The sequence below is a fragment of the Hyperolius riggenbachi genome, chromosome 9 (assembly GCF_040937935.1).
Source record: "Hyperolius riggenbachi isolate aHypRig1 chromosome 9, aHypRig1.pri, whole genome shotgun sequence".
NCBI classification, from domain to species: Eukaryota; Metazoa; Chordata; class Amphibia; order Anura; family Hyperoliidae; genus Hyperolius; species Hyperolius riggenbachi.
Window position 1 is genome coordinate 195,127,771 of NC_090654.1, and position 17,069 is coordinate 195,144,839.

The 17,069-nt window shown below is 49.2% G+C and overlaps 1 protein-coding gene across 2 annotated transcripts in view; it reads right to left on the reverse strand.

Annotated features, from left to right (window-relative positions):
* EOGT (EGF domain specific O-linked N-acetylglucosamine transferase) overlaps nucleotides 1–17,069 on the reverse strand; it is a 185,136-nt gene that overhangs the window by 64,120 nt on the left and 103,947 nt on the right. Inside the window, exon 1 of one of the 2 annotated variants that reach the window (XM_068253833.1) lies at nucleotides 3,094–3,590. The exons of the other annotated variant lie outside the window; for it this stretch is intronic. The gene's annotated coding sequence lies outside the window, so the exon portion shown is untranslated. Of the gene's footprint in view, nucleotides 1–3,093; nucleotides 3,591–17,069 lie in introns of those variants that run through there. 2 annotated transcript variants of the gene reach the window in all.

Sequence of the window (17,069 nt, forward strand, 5' to 3'; positions counted from 1 at the left end):
AGCAAAGCCCACCCCCAGCCATGCAAAGCTGCCTCCCCCCCACCATGGAAAGCACCCAGAAAAGACCCCCCAGCCATGCAAAGCTGCCCCCCACCATGCAAATCACCCAGCAAAGACCCCCCAGCCATGCAAAGCTGCCTCCCACCCACCATGCAAAGTGCACAGCAACAAAGCCCCCCCCCCAGACCATGCAAAGTGCACAGCAAAGCACCCCCAGCCATGCACAGCACCCTGCAAAGACCCTCCAGCCATGCAAAGCCCCCCCCCCCCCCCCCGACCATGCAAAGTGCACACCAAAGCACCCACAGCCATGCACAGCCCCCCAGAAAAGACCCCCCCCCACCATGCAAAGCGCCCCCAGCAATGCAATGCACCCCCAGCCATGCATCCCCCCTCATCTGTGACTAATCGCCACTGTAATTTGATCTCTCCCCCTGTCACCTGACTGCCACAGCAGAGCAGCTAATTTAAAAGCACAGGATGTTAACAATATGTCTGCTCCCAAGAAAGCAGGATGTAGACACACTGCAGATTTATTGCAGGATTTGCATCAGCTGTAACTAAGAAATGATTTTCTTTAAAAAGATTATTATGCTGTTGTGTGTATTTCGGAGCAGAGAGGACGTTCCGAGTGCCATTCATGGTGCTGGGCATGGTGCAGATTTCTTCCTTTTGGGCTTTGGCCGACTGACTTTGGCCGTTTCTAGAACTGGCCGGCCAATGTCAGAAATTCCCAGCATTTTGGACTTTGGCCGACGTCAAATCGGCCAGTTCTAGAAACGGCTGGCCAATTCTAGAATTGGCCGATTTCTGGTTTTGGCCGTAACATATAAACCAAATGCACTGCCCAAACATTTATTATCTCAAATGAAAAAAACATGTGGATCGATAGTGTCCCTTTAAACAGAAGTCAGAACACTTCTATTTGGCTAGGAAACATTGCTGATAACAGTTTAGGAATAAAAAGTTCCAAAGGTTTTGCAGCTGAATAAACCAGATTCTATCTCACACTGTCACAACTGCCTAGAACAGGCATGGGCAAACTCGGCCCTCCAGCTGTTACGGAACTGCAAGTCCCACAATGCATTTGCCTTTATGAGTCATGACTGTGGCTGTCAGACTCCTGCAATGCATTGTGGGACTTGTAGTTCCGTAACAGCTGGAGGGCCGAGTTTGCCCATGCCTGGCCTAGAATCCAGTCTTACAAACTCAGGTTAGATACATAAAGAATATGTTGGCGCTTTATAAATAAATAAATAATACCTATGCAGCAGGAAGGCTCTGAATACCATAGAGCAGTGATGGCTAACCTTGGCACTCCAGCTGTGACAAAACTACAAATCCTATCATGCCTCTGCCTTCCCGAGTTTTGCTTAGAGCTGGCAGAGTATTGCATTGCCTCATGGGACTTGTAGTTCCACCACAGCTGGAGTGCCAAGGTTAGCCATCACTGCCATAGAGCCTTCCCAGTCCTCAGTCTGTCATTCCTATGCCGTCCCCCATTGAAGTGAATCGACCCGCTCGGTCAAATAGCTCTTCGGCACTCCTCAGGCAGCCTTTGGAAGTACTTGTGTCCATGTGGACTTCCAAAGACGAGTGCAACCGGGCTCAGGCATGCTTAGCTCAGATGCTCTCTTCTTTGGGAGTAGTCGGGGGTCATCAGTACTTCTGAAGGCTGCCTGAGATGTACCGACGACTCAACCGGTCACATAACTTCCAACTGGGGACATGCTGGAATGACAAGGCGGACTGAGGACTGGAAGTTTTCTCACTACAGGTGTGCTTTAACCACTTGAGGATGGTGGGCTTACACCCCCTAGCGACCAGGCTAGTGTTTCCTAAATAGGCCACTGCAGCAATAAGGCTTTGCTGCAGGGCCGTACAACTCAGCACACAATTGATTCCCCCCCCCCCTTTTCTGCCCACCAACACAGCTTTCTGTTGGTGGGCTATGATCGCTCCCAGGATGTTTTTAGTTTTTTTTTTTTTATATATATATAAATACTTATTGTGGTTTTTGTAAAATAAATATAACTATTTTATTATTATTTTTATAATCCTCCCTTCCTCCCGCCGCCAGCCTATGACAGCTATCAGCTGTCATAGGCATCGCTCCTCTCTCTCACAGGGGGAAGCGCTGCCTTAGATCGCAGCGCTGTACAGTGTTATTAGATGGGGATTTCGCCGTGTTCGCCGCTGGGAGACTGATAGCGGAGCAGAGCTCCGTCATTCAAGTGGAGATGTGCGCGCATTGGCGTGTGCGATCTCCTGCAAGACCCCTCTCCAGGACTTGAAGCCAATTGGCGTTAGGCAGTCCTGGGGCTGCCCATCGACGTGACGCGGTCGTTATCAGGTTAAAGGATAAGCGAGGCAAGCAACTAAATCTATTTTTACTTACTTGGCGCTTCTTCCAATCCCTTGAAGTCATTTTGGTTCCTCTCCGCAGCTCCAGGCTTCTCCGGAGTGCCACTGGTAGCCTCTGAAGGTCAACGACCCCCAATGGTTTGGCATCTTCTACACATGTGCAGGTGTGCATCCGCACCACACGAGGACATGCCCACGTCACCGGGGAGTGTACTAAGCCTGTGCGGTCATACTGCGCAGCCACAGTACGCTCCCGATGATGTGGGCATGTTCGCTCACATGTGCCAAAGATGCCGACCCACAAGGGTTGGCGATCTTCAGAGGTTGGCAGTGGAACACCGAAGAAGACTGGAGCAACGAGGGACCTAAATGACTTCTAGGATCTGAAAGAAACTCTCTCTCCCCCCCCCCCCCCCTCAGCAGAAGAGTGCTTCTGTACAGTACTGAAAAGCAAGCACCGATTTACAGCAGCTCAGCATGGAACAAAGAATTTTTGCTTCCATACAAGTCAGTCATGTAGGAACTAATACATGTTCATTGCACATGCAGGCAGATATGGATGAGCAGCGAGCACAGCCACTGATACAGAGAGCTATAAGCGAGATCTTATACAGCAGGAAGATTGCATGGCAGTGATTGCTCCGTGCAGACAGCGCTGAAGCCATGGCTGTGATGAGGCTGTGCACATTGCAGGCAGGATAATCGGCTCTGCTCCCCATCCCCCCTCACCTGCTCCCGGCTCCTGCTCACTATACAGCAGCATCCCCCTCTTCCCGGTGGGTACAGACAGAGGAGGAAGGGCAATCCGGAAGCCCGAGGAGGAGACGAGGAGGCGGGGTGCTAAGAAGCGAGGGGCGGAGCTATGCCATGTGCAGAATGCCAGATGCTTGAGAGACCTGCACTGCAAGGAGTGGGTGAAGCGATTCAATCAACAGCGGCTGTAGGCAGAAAATAAGGGCTCTTTCACATTAGGGCAGACTTTCTGCGTTAACGCAAACGGAAGCCGTTTGCGTTAACCAAGGTAAGATGAAAGTCCATAGACTTTCATTTTACCTTTCACACTCGACGCTGCGTTTCGATGCGTTGCGGTTCCGACGCACCCCGGCGCAGTTTTTCCTCCAACGCACCCGCGAGCCGGCGGTTTCCGTCGGGTTTAATTACCAGCTACCGCCGCTGATTGCGTCGCACCGCAGATACCCGACGGCACGCCGCAGGCAGACAACGCGTGCAGGAGAACGGCTCCTGTTCGCGTTGTCAGATGTGAAAGAGCCCTTCACGCTTTGCAACAATGCTGATGATGATATGAGTGCTTTACACAATCTCCTCCAATGAAGCGTCTCTGCCTGTGTAATAAGAAAACTCCTATTGTTATTGAAGTGAACCCGAGCCGTTATTTTGCTTTGAAATTTAAGTAGGGAAAATCACAAAATAAAACTGAATGTATGTTCTACAAACCAATTAAACATTTTTGTTTTATCTAAACACAATAGGGTCAGGTGAGTATATCCAAAAGCGTCAATCAATGAGGGCTGATTCACGCTTGTTTTAAACATATCCGTAGGATTAGAGATGGTGGCTAACAGCTCGCCAGCGAACATCTATGGGCAGCCTGGCCCTGTACTACTTCCGAGTCACAATGTCCCGCAGTAGTACGCGTGTCCGCACGCGTCCATTAGTATGCATGCCCAGGCCCGCCGGTGCGCGTCCTTGACTGTGCGCCTGTGGCCAGGCACGCTTCGTGACATCATGCGCAAAGTGTGCCCGGCCACAGGAGCGCAATCAAGGAAGCGCACGGCATGCGTACTAATGGACGCGTGTGGACACGGGCATGCATACTACTGAGGGACATTGCGACACGGAAGTAGTACAGGGCCAGGCTGCCCATAGAAGTTTGCGGCGAGCAGCTCGCCTATGAGGGGAACTGTTCGCATACATCTCTACGTAGGATACATTTTTAAAGCTCTGCAGAAATGCAGGAAGTGGATCCAGAGGCGTAGCTAGGATTTTCAGCGCCCGGGGACAAAGACTATTAATGCGCCCCCCCAAAGTCAAGGTTGCGCCGTGCCAAAGAGGGGCGTGGTCACATAATAAATGTGGGCGTGGTTATGGGTGGAGCCAAATGTATATGGAGGTTAGCAGGCTCACGCTCACCCACCCTCCCTCAGTATGTACCTTCCAGCATGTTCCAAGACAAATTCAGCAATCATGAGCCCCCCCATCAAGACAAATTCAGCAATCATGAGGCCCCCAACATAACCAACTCAGCAATCATGAGGCCCCCAACAAGACAAATTTAGCAATCATGAGGCCCCCAACAAGACAAATTCAGCAATCATGAGGCCCCCAACAAGACAAATTCAGCGATCTTGAGGCCCCCAACAAATCATGAGGCCCCCAACAAGACAAATTCAGTAACCATGAGGCCCCCAAAAAGACAAATTCAGCAGTCATGAGTCACATAAATAGACAGCATTTCACATAAATAGGTAGAATGCCCCCTTAATATGGTAGACACCTCTTACCTGGCAGCAGTTCTCCAAAATACACTCAATCTGACGTGGTTCCCCAAAAATAGGTAGCCCCAGGTCTATAGTTGTCCCCAGAATAGGTGGCCAGCAGTATAGATGTCCCCAGAATAGGTGGCCAGCGGTATAGATGTCCCCAGAACAGGTAGCCAGGGGTAGAGATGTCCACAGAACAGGTAGCCAGGGGTATATGTGCCCAGTATATGTAGGCAGGGGTATGTGTGCCCAGTATATGTAGCCAGAGGTATATGTGCCCAGTATATGTAGCCAGAGGTATATGTGCCCAGTATATGTAGCCAGTGGTATATATGCCCAGTATATGTAGCCAGGAGAATAATATGTGCCCAGTATATATAGTCAGCTGTATATGTGCCCAGTATATGTAGCCAGGGGTATATATGCCCAGTATATGTAGCCAGGGGTATATATGCCCAGTATATGTAGCCAGGGGTATATATGCCCAGTATATGTAGGCAGGGGTATATGTGCCCAGAGTAGGTAGCCAGGGGTATATGTGCCCAGAGTAGGTAGCCAGGGGTATATGCCCAGTATATGTAGTTAGGGGTATATGTGCCCAATATATGTAGCCAGGGGTATATGTGCCCAGAGTAGGTAGCCAGGGGTATATGTGCCCAGAGTAGGTAGCCAGGGGTATATGTGCCCAGAGTAGGTAGCCAGAGGTATAGGTGCCCAGAGTAGGTAGCCAGGTGTCCCCCTCCCCAGCAGGAGGGGAGCAGCGCAGAGAAGAGGAAGAGCCGCTCTCTCTCCCTCGCTGTCCCCTCCAATGTCTGTCCGGTGGCTGGCAGCGGCGGGCGGAACTTACCTCCGTCTTGTCGCAGCGCCGGATGGATCTGCCGCTACTCTGGTCTGGTCCCGGAGCAGCGGCTGCGCACCCGAACTTCCGGCCGCCGCTGGAGCGAGACGGAGGTGAGTTCCGCCCGCTGCTGCCAGCCACCGGACAGACATTGGAGGGGACAGCGAGGGAGAGAGAGAGCACCTAAGGTGAGGGAAGGAGGGGGGAGATGGCCCCCCTTCCCCACAGCTCTCTCTCTTGTCTGCGCTGCTCCCCTCAGCCCCGCAAAAAAAAAAAAAAAACCCGAAGCTCAGCTGGGCGCCCTTGGGGACCCGGCGCCCTGGGGCACTTGTCCTACCCCGACCCCCCCTAGCTCCGCGCCTGAGTGGATCCTATGTTAAAAATACGACCCGCTTTCACTCGTGCAGAAACATGGATCGCAACACGAATCCGTGTTGCACAGGAAGAAAATGTAGTGGAGAGTCGTGATTTGACACTTTCTCCGGACTGGAAGGGAAACCGTGTCCAAAGCAAGCCTATGAGAATGGACACTGTCTGCTCTCACTAGGCTAGTCGCCACATCTGCATCGCCCGTTGTCTTCGCATCCACGCCGCTGCCGTGATGTAATACGTGTCCCGCTGCCTATCGCTGCCGCTAGTCCATTCTGAACTTCCTGGTGGTCGGGTATTTTCCATTGAGCTGCAGCAGACCAATGGGAATCCTCCGGAACATGGAGAATTCTCATTGGTTCATGTTGGATCAATGAGAATTCTTCCTGTTGTTAGGGAGACTTGGCCTGTTGCAGCCTATGCAGGGCCGGATTTGTACTTTCCAGTGCCCTAGGCCCGCTGTCACCGACCGACCGCTGGTTTGAATGGGCTCCCTTCTGTTTTGCTGCTTTGCCACCTGTTCAACAAAGAAGCAGTGCATGCTCTATCCACTCCATGTAATGTCACCCTCCTGCCTGGATGCACAGCAGTGTTCTGGGCTTGCATAGTTCAGAAATGATGCTCATGTATGAGCAGCACTTGTCAAGTATGCATAACCCATAACACTCCCAGCCTCAGCTGCTGTGCACATCTGTACAAGAGTGTGAAATTACAAGGAGCCCTTAGTGGACAGCGCTGCTTCTTTGGCCTCTGTGTGACTGCCTGCACTCAGAGCCACAAACAGGGGACAGTGCAGCTCAATGGAGAGAAGCCCATCCAAAACAGAGAACAGGTAAGTAGAAAGATCCTGAACTAAACACGCTGGCATAGATGTAGTGTAAAGCTAGGTACACATGATGCAATTTTCTGACAGATTTACTGTTAGATCAATTATTTCCTCAGGTCTGATCTTATTTCCGATCAAATTTTCAATCAATTTTCCTTTCACTTCTATGAAAAATCACTCAAAAAATCGATTGGAAAGCAGATTGGTCATGTTGGAAATAGTCGATCTGACAGTAAATCTGTCAGAAAATTGCATGGTGTGTACCTAGCATAAGCTCAGGTCTACTTTACACCGTGACCATTTAGCACTTAGGGCAAGTTAATACAGATCTTAAAATCAGTCAGTAGGAAGTTTTGAAGGTTTTTTTCTTTTTTTTTTTAAATAAATAAATTACTATTTATTGGCTAACCAAAAGAAAAACAGTGAGCCTTTGGCTAATAAGCCGTATTCAGACTTTGTTCCTGTACACAAGATGTTAGGGCACACAGCTATAAATACAGTCAACAGAAGATGCATAGATTGTTATGTAAATATAAATAAATGTAATACAGTTGTCATCCTGTTTCAAAACATTCCGCTTTCACTGAAGGCTAACACAGTACAATGCTTTGCTGCTACTAAAAAGTCAGGAAAGAGTTAAACTGTAGCACAAAGAATGTTGCAGTTTCCTAAGGAAAAAAACAAACCATACATTTAAAGGGGAACTGAAGAGAGAGGTATATGGAGGCTGCCATGTTTATTTCCTTTTAAGCAATACCAGTTGCCTGGCAGCCCTGCTGATCCTCTGCCTCTAATACTATTAGCCATAGCCCCTGAACAAGCATGCAGCAGATCAGGTGTTTCAGACTTTAAAGTCAGATCTGACAAGAATAGCTGCATGCTTGATTCTGGTGTTAAGCAGATACTACTGCAGAGAAATAGACCAGCAGGGCTTCCAGGCAACTGTTATTGATTAAAAGGAAATAAATATGGCAGCCTCCGTATACCTCTTACTTCAGTTCCCCTTTAACAGGTCTACTCTGAGGTCTTTAAGAGCACTGACCAGTAATAAATCTGACATCAGTCTAGGGAGAGGAGAGCTGATAATTTCTGTCCGTGAATGCGTGCATGAAGCAACTAATCCAAAATCAAAAGTTCACCTACTTGACCCCAAATATTTTCTTCTCACAGCAGCTAGTATGTCCTCACCCATCATATAGAGAACAGGATCATCAGGTGACAGCAGATGATGACTGTCATCACACACACTCTGCACAAGTGAGAGAGATGCAGGGATCTCGGGAATTCAGGCAGACCAGAGCAAAACAGGAGAGATGATTTACTTTGACATGTGACCTCTTATCTCTCCAAGTCCTGCGCCCTGCTGATTTTTATCACCATAGGCCATTGCCTGTATGGCCTTCCCAGAAATCCGGCCCTGAGCCTATGGAGAGCTATACTTCTGCTGGCCCCTGGGTTGCTGAAGGGACCGAGCGCGGGACAAGCGGCGGCGGCGAGACAGGTGAGCATCGATGCGCATGGGCCAATGTAGCGGTGCTGCGGACACGGAACAGACGCTGGTGTATTTGCGCAAAGTGGATGCAGAATGGACGGAATGCATCCGCCTCGCGGATGTGTGTTCCGTGTCCATTCTGGATCCGCACAAGTGTGGATCGAGCCTAATACAGTAATCATACCTCCCAACTTTTTGAGAAGAGAAAGAGGGACATTTAAGCCACACCCCTAATCACACCCCCAATACAATACAATAACATTTCTATAGTGCTTTTCTCCCATAGGACACAAAGCGCTTCGGCTCTCTTTTAGATTCATTAGTTGGTAGTTGGATGAAGTATTCACACAACAAAAGTTATATTTCTGCAAATGCCAAACTGAACAGGTGGGTTTTCAGTCTGGATTTGAACACGTCCAGAGATGGTACTGCCCTGATCTGTTGTGGTAAGGAGTTCCAAAACATAGGAGCAGCATGACAGAAGGCTCTGGGACCAAAAGTTTCCAAGTGGACTCTGGGTATGACTAGATGAACCTGTGGATCTGAGATTGCGGGGATTGCTACGCAGCTGCAACATTTCTTTCATATATCCAGGGCCCAGATTATTTAGTGATTTAAATGTCAGTAGGCCAATCTTGAATAGGACCCTCCATTCTATAGGTAGCCAGTGAAGGGAGTGCAGGACTGGCGTTATGTGGCAGTGACGGGGTTGGTTGGTAAATAGTCTGGCAGCAGTATTCTGTATCAGCTGTAGGCGGTACAAGTCCTTTTTTGGAAGGCCAGTGTAGAGAACATTTTAGTAGTCCAGTCGGGAGGTAATTAAGGCATGAACTAAGGTTGGTAGATCTTCTGGGGGGATGAGGTGCTTGATTTTTGCGATGTTCTTCAGGTGAAAATAGGATGATTTCACCACAGCAGAGATGTGAGTTCTGAAGTTTAAATCCCCATCAATTAGAACTCCCAGGCTACACACATGATCAGAGCTGTGTAGATCCATGCCTCCTATTCCCAGTGGTGAAGACTGCAAGTTAAATTGTTTTGTTGTCATGCGCTGTCCTCCGATCAGAAGGACTTCAGTTTTGTCTGCATTTAGTTTCAGCCAGTTGTCACTCATCCATTGCTGTAGTTCGCATAAGCAGGCGTTTATAGTTGGAGTTGGGTCTGTCACACCAGGCTTGAAGGAAATATATAGTTGGGTGTCGTCCGCATAGCAGTGGTATGTCAGGCCATGTTTTTGGATTCGTTTTCCAAGCGGTAAGATGTAAATAGTGAAAAGCAGGGGAGAAAGGATTGAGCCATGTGGCACCCCATACTTAAGTGGTACAGAGGTGAACAGGAAGGGCCCCATAGACACTTTTTGGGTTCTGCCACTCAAGAAGGATTGGAACCACTGAAGAACTATGCCATCAATGCCGCAGTATTCTTGTAGCCTGTTTATCAAGATGTCATGGTCAACTGTATCAAAGGCTGCAGAAAGGTCTGCTGAGATGTTTCCTGAAGCCAGACTGGAATTTGTCATAACTGTTGTTTTGTAGGATTTTGACTTCTAGCTGGAAGTATACAGCTTTTTCAATTAGCTTACCCAGAAAGGGAAGGTTAGAGACAGGTCTGTAGCTGGTCATTGCATCTGCGTCCAGGGAGGGTTTTTTGAGGAGAGGATTGTAAGGAACAGTTTAGAAGTTTGAGGAATACCGGTACAAATAGGTCAGGGCAGTTCAACATGAACTGTGTTGGGCTAGGACCCACGTCACAGGTAGTTTGACGGAGGTGAAGGAGGATGCTTGATGTGACTTCTTCATCAATTTCGTTGAAGTTTGACCAAGGTGATATGTTGTCTCTGCTAATGGTCTTCGGTGCTAAATTAGGCTCAGATGCTGTAAGTTGGATGGCGGACCTTATAGCGGAGACTTTGTCTGAGAAGAAATAGGCAAATTGGTCACAGAGGTCCTTAGAAGACTGGATATTACGTTTGCAGAGTTGCCGGGTTGCAGAGTTTTTCCACTGTGCGGAACAGTTGGGCTGGTTTGTTAACTGCGTTTGCTATCTCATGTGATAGAAAGGATGACTTTTTCTCAGTGATTACCTTTCGGTAGTTCTTCAAGTGGAGGATTAATGCATGTTTGTCTTCTGGGGACTGATATTTGCGCCACAGTCTTTCAAGCTTTCAGCCTTGTCTTTTCAGCTCTTTTATAGAGTTATCAAACCACTGTGCATGATGATGTGGAGTAAGATATTTGGTGCGCAGAGGAGCAATGGTCTCAAAGGTGGAGGACAAACATTTGTTGTATTTAAGCACCAGAGTATCAGGGTCCGAGCTGGAGTCAGTCAATTCATCAAAGCCGAGGTTATCTCAGATATGTTGTGGTGTTAGCCCTTTTAAGCGGCGATATTTTATTTGATTCTTGAACTGGTGTTTGACAGCTGGTGTTGAGAGGGACTGGAGAAGTGGATAGTGTGATGATATGACCAGGTAACAGGATTAATTTCCACACTGGCTATTGACAGCCCAGTATGGAATGTAAGGTCCAGAGTGTGACCTTTCTTGTGAGTGGCAGAAGCCCAGTTAATTTATGGCACAAGGTAGCTCTATTCCTAATTGCGAAGAGGGGTCATCCACCCATGTACTGAAATCTCCAAGAACAATCCATCTGGGGTGCTCCAGTATTAGGTTGCATAGGAGATCTACAAGTTCTTTAACCACCCTGGCGGTATGGACGAGCTGAGTTCGTCCAGGAAAAACATGCAAAAAGCGGTAATGACGAGCTGAGCTCATCCATGCCGCCAGGGAGATTTTCTGTTTCTCTGTACCGCCCGCTGCACTTTTTACTGATCAGAGGGATTCCCCAGGATGGCTGGATGCCTGTCTGCACACTGTGGTTAGCGATCTGTGCTACCCTCAGCGTGCAGAACAAGCATCCACCCACCCTGGGGAATCCCTGTGCAGCCAGCAGGGCAGAGAATGTGCTGGCTGCGTGCAGGATTCCTCTTTCTCTGTGGGCGGGTGGCAGGGTGTCCCTTCTATGGGGGGGTGGGGGTGGGATGTCCCCCTCCTGTTCAGGCTGGTTGGGGACTCCGTCTTTGTGTGTGTGTGTAGGGATGTCCCCCTTCTGTTCAGGCTGGTCTGGGACTCCTTCTGTGTGTGTGGGGGGGGGGGTTCCCCTTCTAAGCGGGCTCGTGGTGGCCAGTCGGGGACTCCCCCTTCTGTGCGGGGGGGGGGGGTGTCCCCTTCTATAGGGGCTGGGGGTGGCCTCTCCCTCCTCTTCCCCCCTCCCGACCTCCCGTGCTCCCCCCTCATTCCCCGTGCTCCCCCCCCTCCCCGGCAGAACCCCTGATCTACTCACCTGAGGGCTTTCTCCTGCGCTGGCCGTGATGGACACCCTTCTCCTCCCTTAGCGAAGTCCCGGTCTCTGTCGTTACACTTACGAGGTTCGGTGACGTCACCAAGCCTCGTAACTGTAATTACAGAGAACACGAGACTTCGCGATGGAGGAGGAAGTGCACCGCTTCCGCCGCAGGAGACAGCCCTCAGGTGAGTAGATCAGGGCTTCTGACAGGGGGGGGGAGGGATTGGGGGGAGAGGGGGGGCACGGGGGATCGGGAGGGAGGATGGAAGAGGAGGGAGAGGCCACCCACAGCCCCCATAGGAGGGGACACCCCACCACACACAAGAAGGGGGAGTCCCCGACCGGCCACCACCAGCCCGCATATAAGGGGGGTACGGGGATCGGGACGGGGGGGGGGGGGCAGAGACACCCACAAACCTGGCTCCCTATACATCTGCCTCCCTAGACCTGGCTGCACATCTGTCTCCGATATACCTGGCTGCACATCTGTCTCCTATATACCTGGCTGCACGTGTCTCCTATATACCTGGCTGCACATCTGTCTCCCGTATACATCTGGCTACACCTGGCTCCCCTATACATCTGGCTACACCTGGCTCCCCTATACATCTGGCTACACCTGGCTCACTATATACCTAGCAAAACATCTGGCTCACTATATACCTAGCAAAACATCTGGCTATCTATACCTGGCTAATACCTCTGGATAACTATACCTGGCTCCACATCTGGCTAATACATCTGGCTATACATCTGGGTCTTATACACACCATTGGCATGCTGATCCCTCATTGTGTACCTCTGATAGCTTCCCCAGTGCCTTCTTCCATGTCCCTTGGCAGATTTTGCTTCTCCCTCAGCGATCACATGTCCCCCGTCGATCGGCGTTGATGACACCAGGGTTACACAGCGTCATCAACATCTCACAGCAAACACTTTTTTTTTTTTTTATTGAATTCAATACAATAACCTGTATTGAATTCAATATACAAAAACAATTGATTGCAAAAAAAAAACTGTTTGAAAATTATTGGAAATTAATTGAACCACTTTTTGCATGGAAATTCTGGGGAAATAGAACGCCAGGGTGGCTACGGAATGCCGGATCCTTTTCTGGTGGGAGGTAGATCAGCAATATGTTTATTTTTTTATCAGCTTAAAGTTGCGCCCCCAAGCATTCAAACGAGTTGATAGGTTCTACAGTAAGTGGTCTGATTTTCAAAGCTGATCTAAAGCAAAGTGCAACCCCTCCACCCCTGCTTTCTTTCCTGTTGCAGTGTTTTACGGAATAGTTTGTTGGCACGGTGGCCTCCAGGGTTGGACCAACTGGTTCAGAAAGCCAGGTTTCAGTCAGGCAGGCCAGATCAGAAGACTACTAGATCATGTATGATTGCTGTTTTGTTGTTTATTGATCTGACGTTACAGAGAACAGCCTTGATGGTGCTACCCTGGGAGCTGAGGTCTGTGATTGAGGACTCCAGGAGGGAACAGTCTGCAGTGAAGAACGTCTTTTTCCACGTCCTCGGGACCCTCTTTTAGTCTTTCTGAGGATTCCAACAGACTTAAGTAGAATTATTGTTAATTCGTCAATTGGATACAGGGTCGGACTGGGCCACAGTAGTACAGTTTTTTCCCTCGGTGGGCCCCCCCCCCTCCAGGTCTCTGGTGGGTCCCCCCCTCCTTGTCTGACAGAGCTCCAATTGCTGCCTGCAGCTAGTGTTGGGCGAACAGTGTTCGCCACTGTTCGGGTTCTGCAGAACATCACCCTGTTCGGGTGATGTTCGAGTTCGGCCGAACACCTGATGGTGTTCGGCCTTTTAAGTTCGGGTTCGCCCCGAACTTCTGTATGCCCCCGAACAGGGCCGAACAGGGCCCCTGTTCGGGCGAACAGGGCCCTGTTCGGCCGAACAGGCCGCAATACGGCCCCCCTATGGGGTCGCAGGCATAAGGGGGGAGCATGCCCCGATCGCGGGGGGGGTCGGAAATTCCCCCCACCCCCTCCGCTAGCGCTCCCCCCTCTGCCCGCTTCCCCATAAAAAAAGTTTAAATCAAGTTCAATAGTAGTGTACCTGGGCTGGTGGCATTGGCTGGCAGTGGAGTGAGGAGGAGGAGGAGTCCGAGTAGCAGAGTGACGTTGAGGCCGGGCAGCGGGCGGTTCAGCGCTAGTACCCTTGTGGTACTTCCGCCCTTTCTCTGACCTCACGTCCTCTGCATACGAGGGTACGCATCACGCGTACCCTCGTATGCGTCATCACGCAGAATTTCCGACCCCCCCCCGCGACCGGGGCATGCTCCCCCCTTATGCCTGCGACCCCATAGGGCCCCCAAAATGGGCATGTTCGGGGGTCCCATTGACTCCCATTGAGTTCGGCGTTCGGGCCGAACATGCCGAACATCTGGCCCATGTTCGGCCTGTTCGGCCCGAACCCGAACATCCAGGTGTTCGCCCAACACTACCTGCAGCACAAAAATTCTATTCTCAGTGCTGTAATCACTCATGCTGAGAGCAGCTGCGTAGCTAAGGAGCTGTGGGCCCCGATGCAAGTTTTACAATGGGGCCCCCTAAGCACTCTATACATAACAATTGATACAGTGCACCAAAACCTGCCAAAGACAACCACAGTGTCAGAGGTGTAAGAAAAGGATGGGGGACAGCTTGTTAATGATTACCACTATTCAAAATATCTATAGAAATGATTATTACCAGCACAGGACCAATAGAGAGCTAATACTGTAGTTGAGGGAGGACACTTCGGGGCCCCTATGGCCCAAGGGCCCCGATGCGGTCGCAACCTCTGCGGTCGCAACCTCTGCAAAGTAGGACATTACTTTATATTGAAGGAGGGGACTCTATGCAAAGTTTTTCTGGGCAGCAGTGTCTCTGAATTACAATGCTGCTAAGATCATGTACATTTGGCTCTGTCCACAATACATCATGACCACGCCCACCTTCCGGCGCATGGTCACGCCCTTTTTTCACCGCAATCATGGGATGTGTGGGCTCCAGGTTGAAATTTCTTTGGTGGGCCCCCAGTGTCCCAGTCCGACCCTGATTGGATAAATATTTCTTGGTTGGTATACAGAGAGAAGTGTCTCTGCTTAATATTGATGTGTACACATTAGAGTGGACAAAAGAGACAGCTCACAGCTCCTGCTGAGATAGACTCTGTTTAGAGTCAAGGTGTGAACTTTTTCAGCTCCAGCTTTGGTATCCTGCAGAGATCAAAGGGCCTGTAAAGACTGAATTGTCCTTACACAGAGATGTATGGATGGGCAGCATGGATTTGAAAACACAGTCCCTTATTTAGGAGTTTGAAGATATTATATATAACATACATAGAAAAATAGTCTACTGAGCATAGATGCTGTGGAAAATCGATGAAAGTTACTCACAGGATGGATATACAGTGGAGAAAATAATTATTTGACCCCTCACTGATTTTGTAAGTTTGTCCAATGACAAAGAAATGAAAAGTCTCAGAACAGTATCATTTCAATGGTAGGTTTATTTTAACAGTGGCAGATAGCACATCAAAAGGAAAATCGAAAAAATAACCTTAAATAAAAGATAGCAACTGATTTGCATTTCATTGAGTGAAATAAGTTTTTGAACCCCTACCAACCATTAAGAGTTCTGGCTCCCACAGAGTGGTTAGACACTTCTACTCAATTAGTCACCCTCATTAAGGACACCTGTCTTAACTAGTCACCTGTATAAAAGACACCTGTCCACAGAATCAATCAATCAAGCAGACTCCAAACTCTCCAACATGGGAAAGACCAAAGAGCTGTCCAAGGATGTCAGAGACAAAATTGTAGACCTGCACAAGGCTGGAATGGGCTACAAAACCATTAGCAAGAAGCTGAGAGAGAAGGTGACAACTGTTGGTGCGATTGTTGAAAATGGAAGGAGCACAAAATGACCATCAATCGACCTCGCTCTGGGGCTCCACGCAAGATCTCACCTCGTGGGGTGTCAATGGTTCTGAGAAAGGTGAAAAAGCATGCTAGAACTACATGGGAGGAGTTAGTGAATGACCTCAAATTAGCAGGGACCACAGTCACCAAGAAAACCATTGGAAACACATTACACCGCAATGGATTAAAATCCTGCAGGGCTTGCAAGGTCCCCCTGCTCAAGAAGGCACATGTGCAGGCCCGTCTGAAGTTTGCCAATGAACACCTGAATGATTCTGTGAGTGACTAGGAGAAGGTGCAGTGGTCTGATGAGACCAAAATAGAGCTCTTTGGCATTAACTCAACTCGCTGTGTTTGGAGGAAGAAAAATGCTGCCTATGACCCCCAAAACACAGTCCCCACCGTCAAGCATGGGGGTGGAAACATTTTGCTTTGGGGGTGTTTTTCTGCTAAGGGCACAGGACAACTTAATCGCATTAACGGGAAAATGGACGGAGCCATGTATCGTGAAATCCTGAACGACAACCTCCTTCCCTCTGCCAGGAAACTGAAAATGGGTCGTGGATGGGTGTTCCAGCACGACAATGACCCAAAACATACAGCAAAGGCAACAAAGGAGTGGCTCAAGAAGAAGCACATTAAGGTCATGGAGTGGCCTAGTCAGTCTCTGGACCTTAATCCAATAGAAAACCTATGGAGGGAGCTCAAGCTCAGAGTTGCACAGAGACAGCCTTGAAACCTTAGGGATTTAGAGATGATCTGCAAAGAGGAGTGGACCAACATTCCTCCTAAAATGTGTGCAAACTTGGTCATTAATTACAAGAAACGTTTGACCTCTGTGCTTGCAAACAAGGGTTTTTCCACTAAGTATTAAGTCTTTTATTGTTAGAGGGTTCAAAAACTTATTTCACTCAATGAAATGCAAATCAGTTGCTATCTTTTATTTAAGGTTATTTTTTCGATTTTCCTTTTGATGTGCTATCTGCCACTGTTAAAATAAACCTACCATTGAAATGATACTGTTCTGAGACTTTTCATTTCTTTGTCATTGGACAAACTTACAAAATCAGTGAGGGGTCAAATAATTATTTCCTCCACTGTAGATGGCCCGAATGGTTCGCCGGCAAACGGTTCCTGGCGAACTTCCGGGGTTCGCGATCGCAGAGAACCGTGAACTTTTCCGGAAGTTCGGTTCGCCCCCATAGTGCATCATGAGGGTCAACTTTGACCCTCTACATCACAGTCAGCAAGCACATTGTAGCCAATCAGGCTACACTCCCTCCTGGAGACCCCCCCCCCCCTCCCCCTTATAAAAGGCAGGCAGCATCAGGCATTGGACTCACTCGTGTGCCTGCAGTAATTAGAGAAGGGAGAGCTGCTGTGCAGAGACTTATAGGGAAAGCTTAGTTAAGCTCTT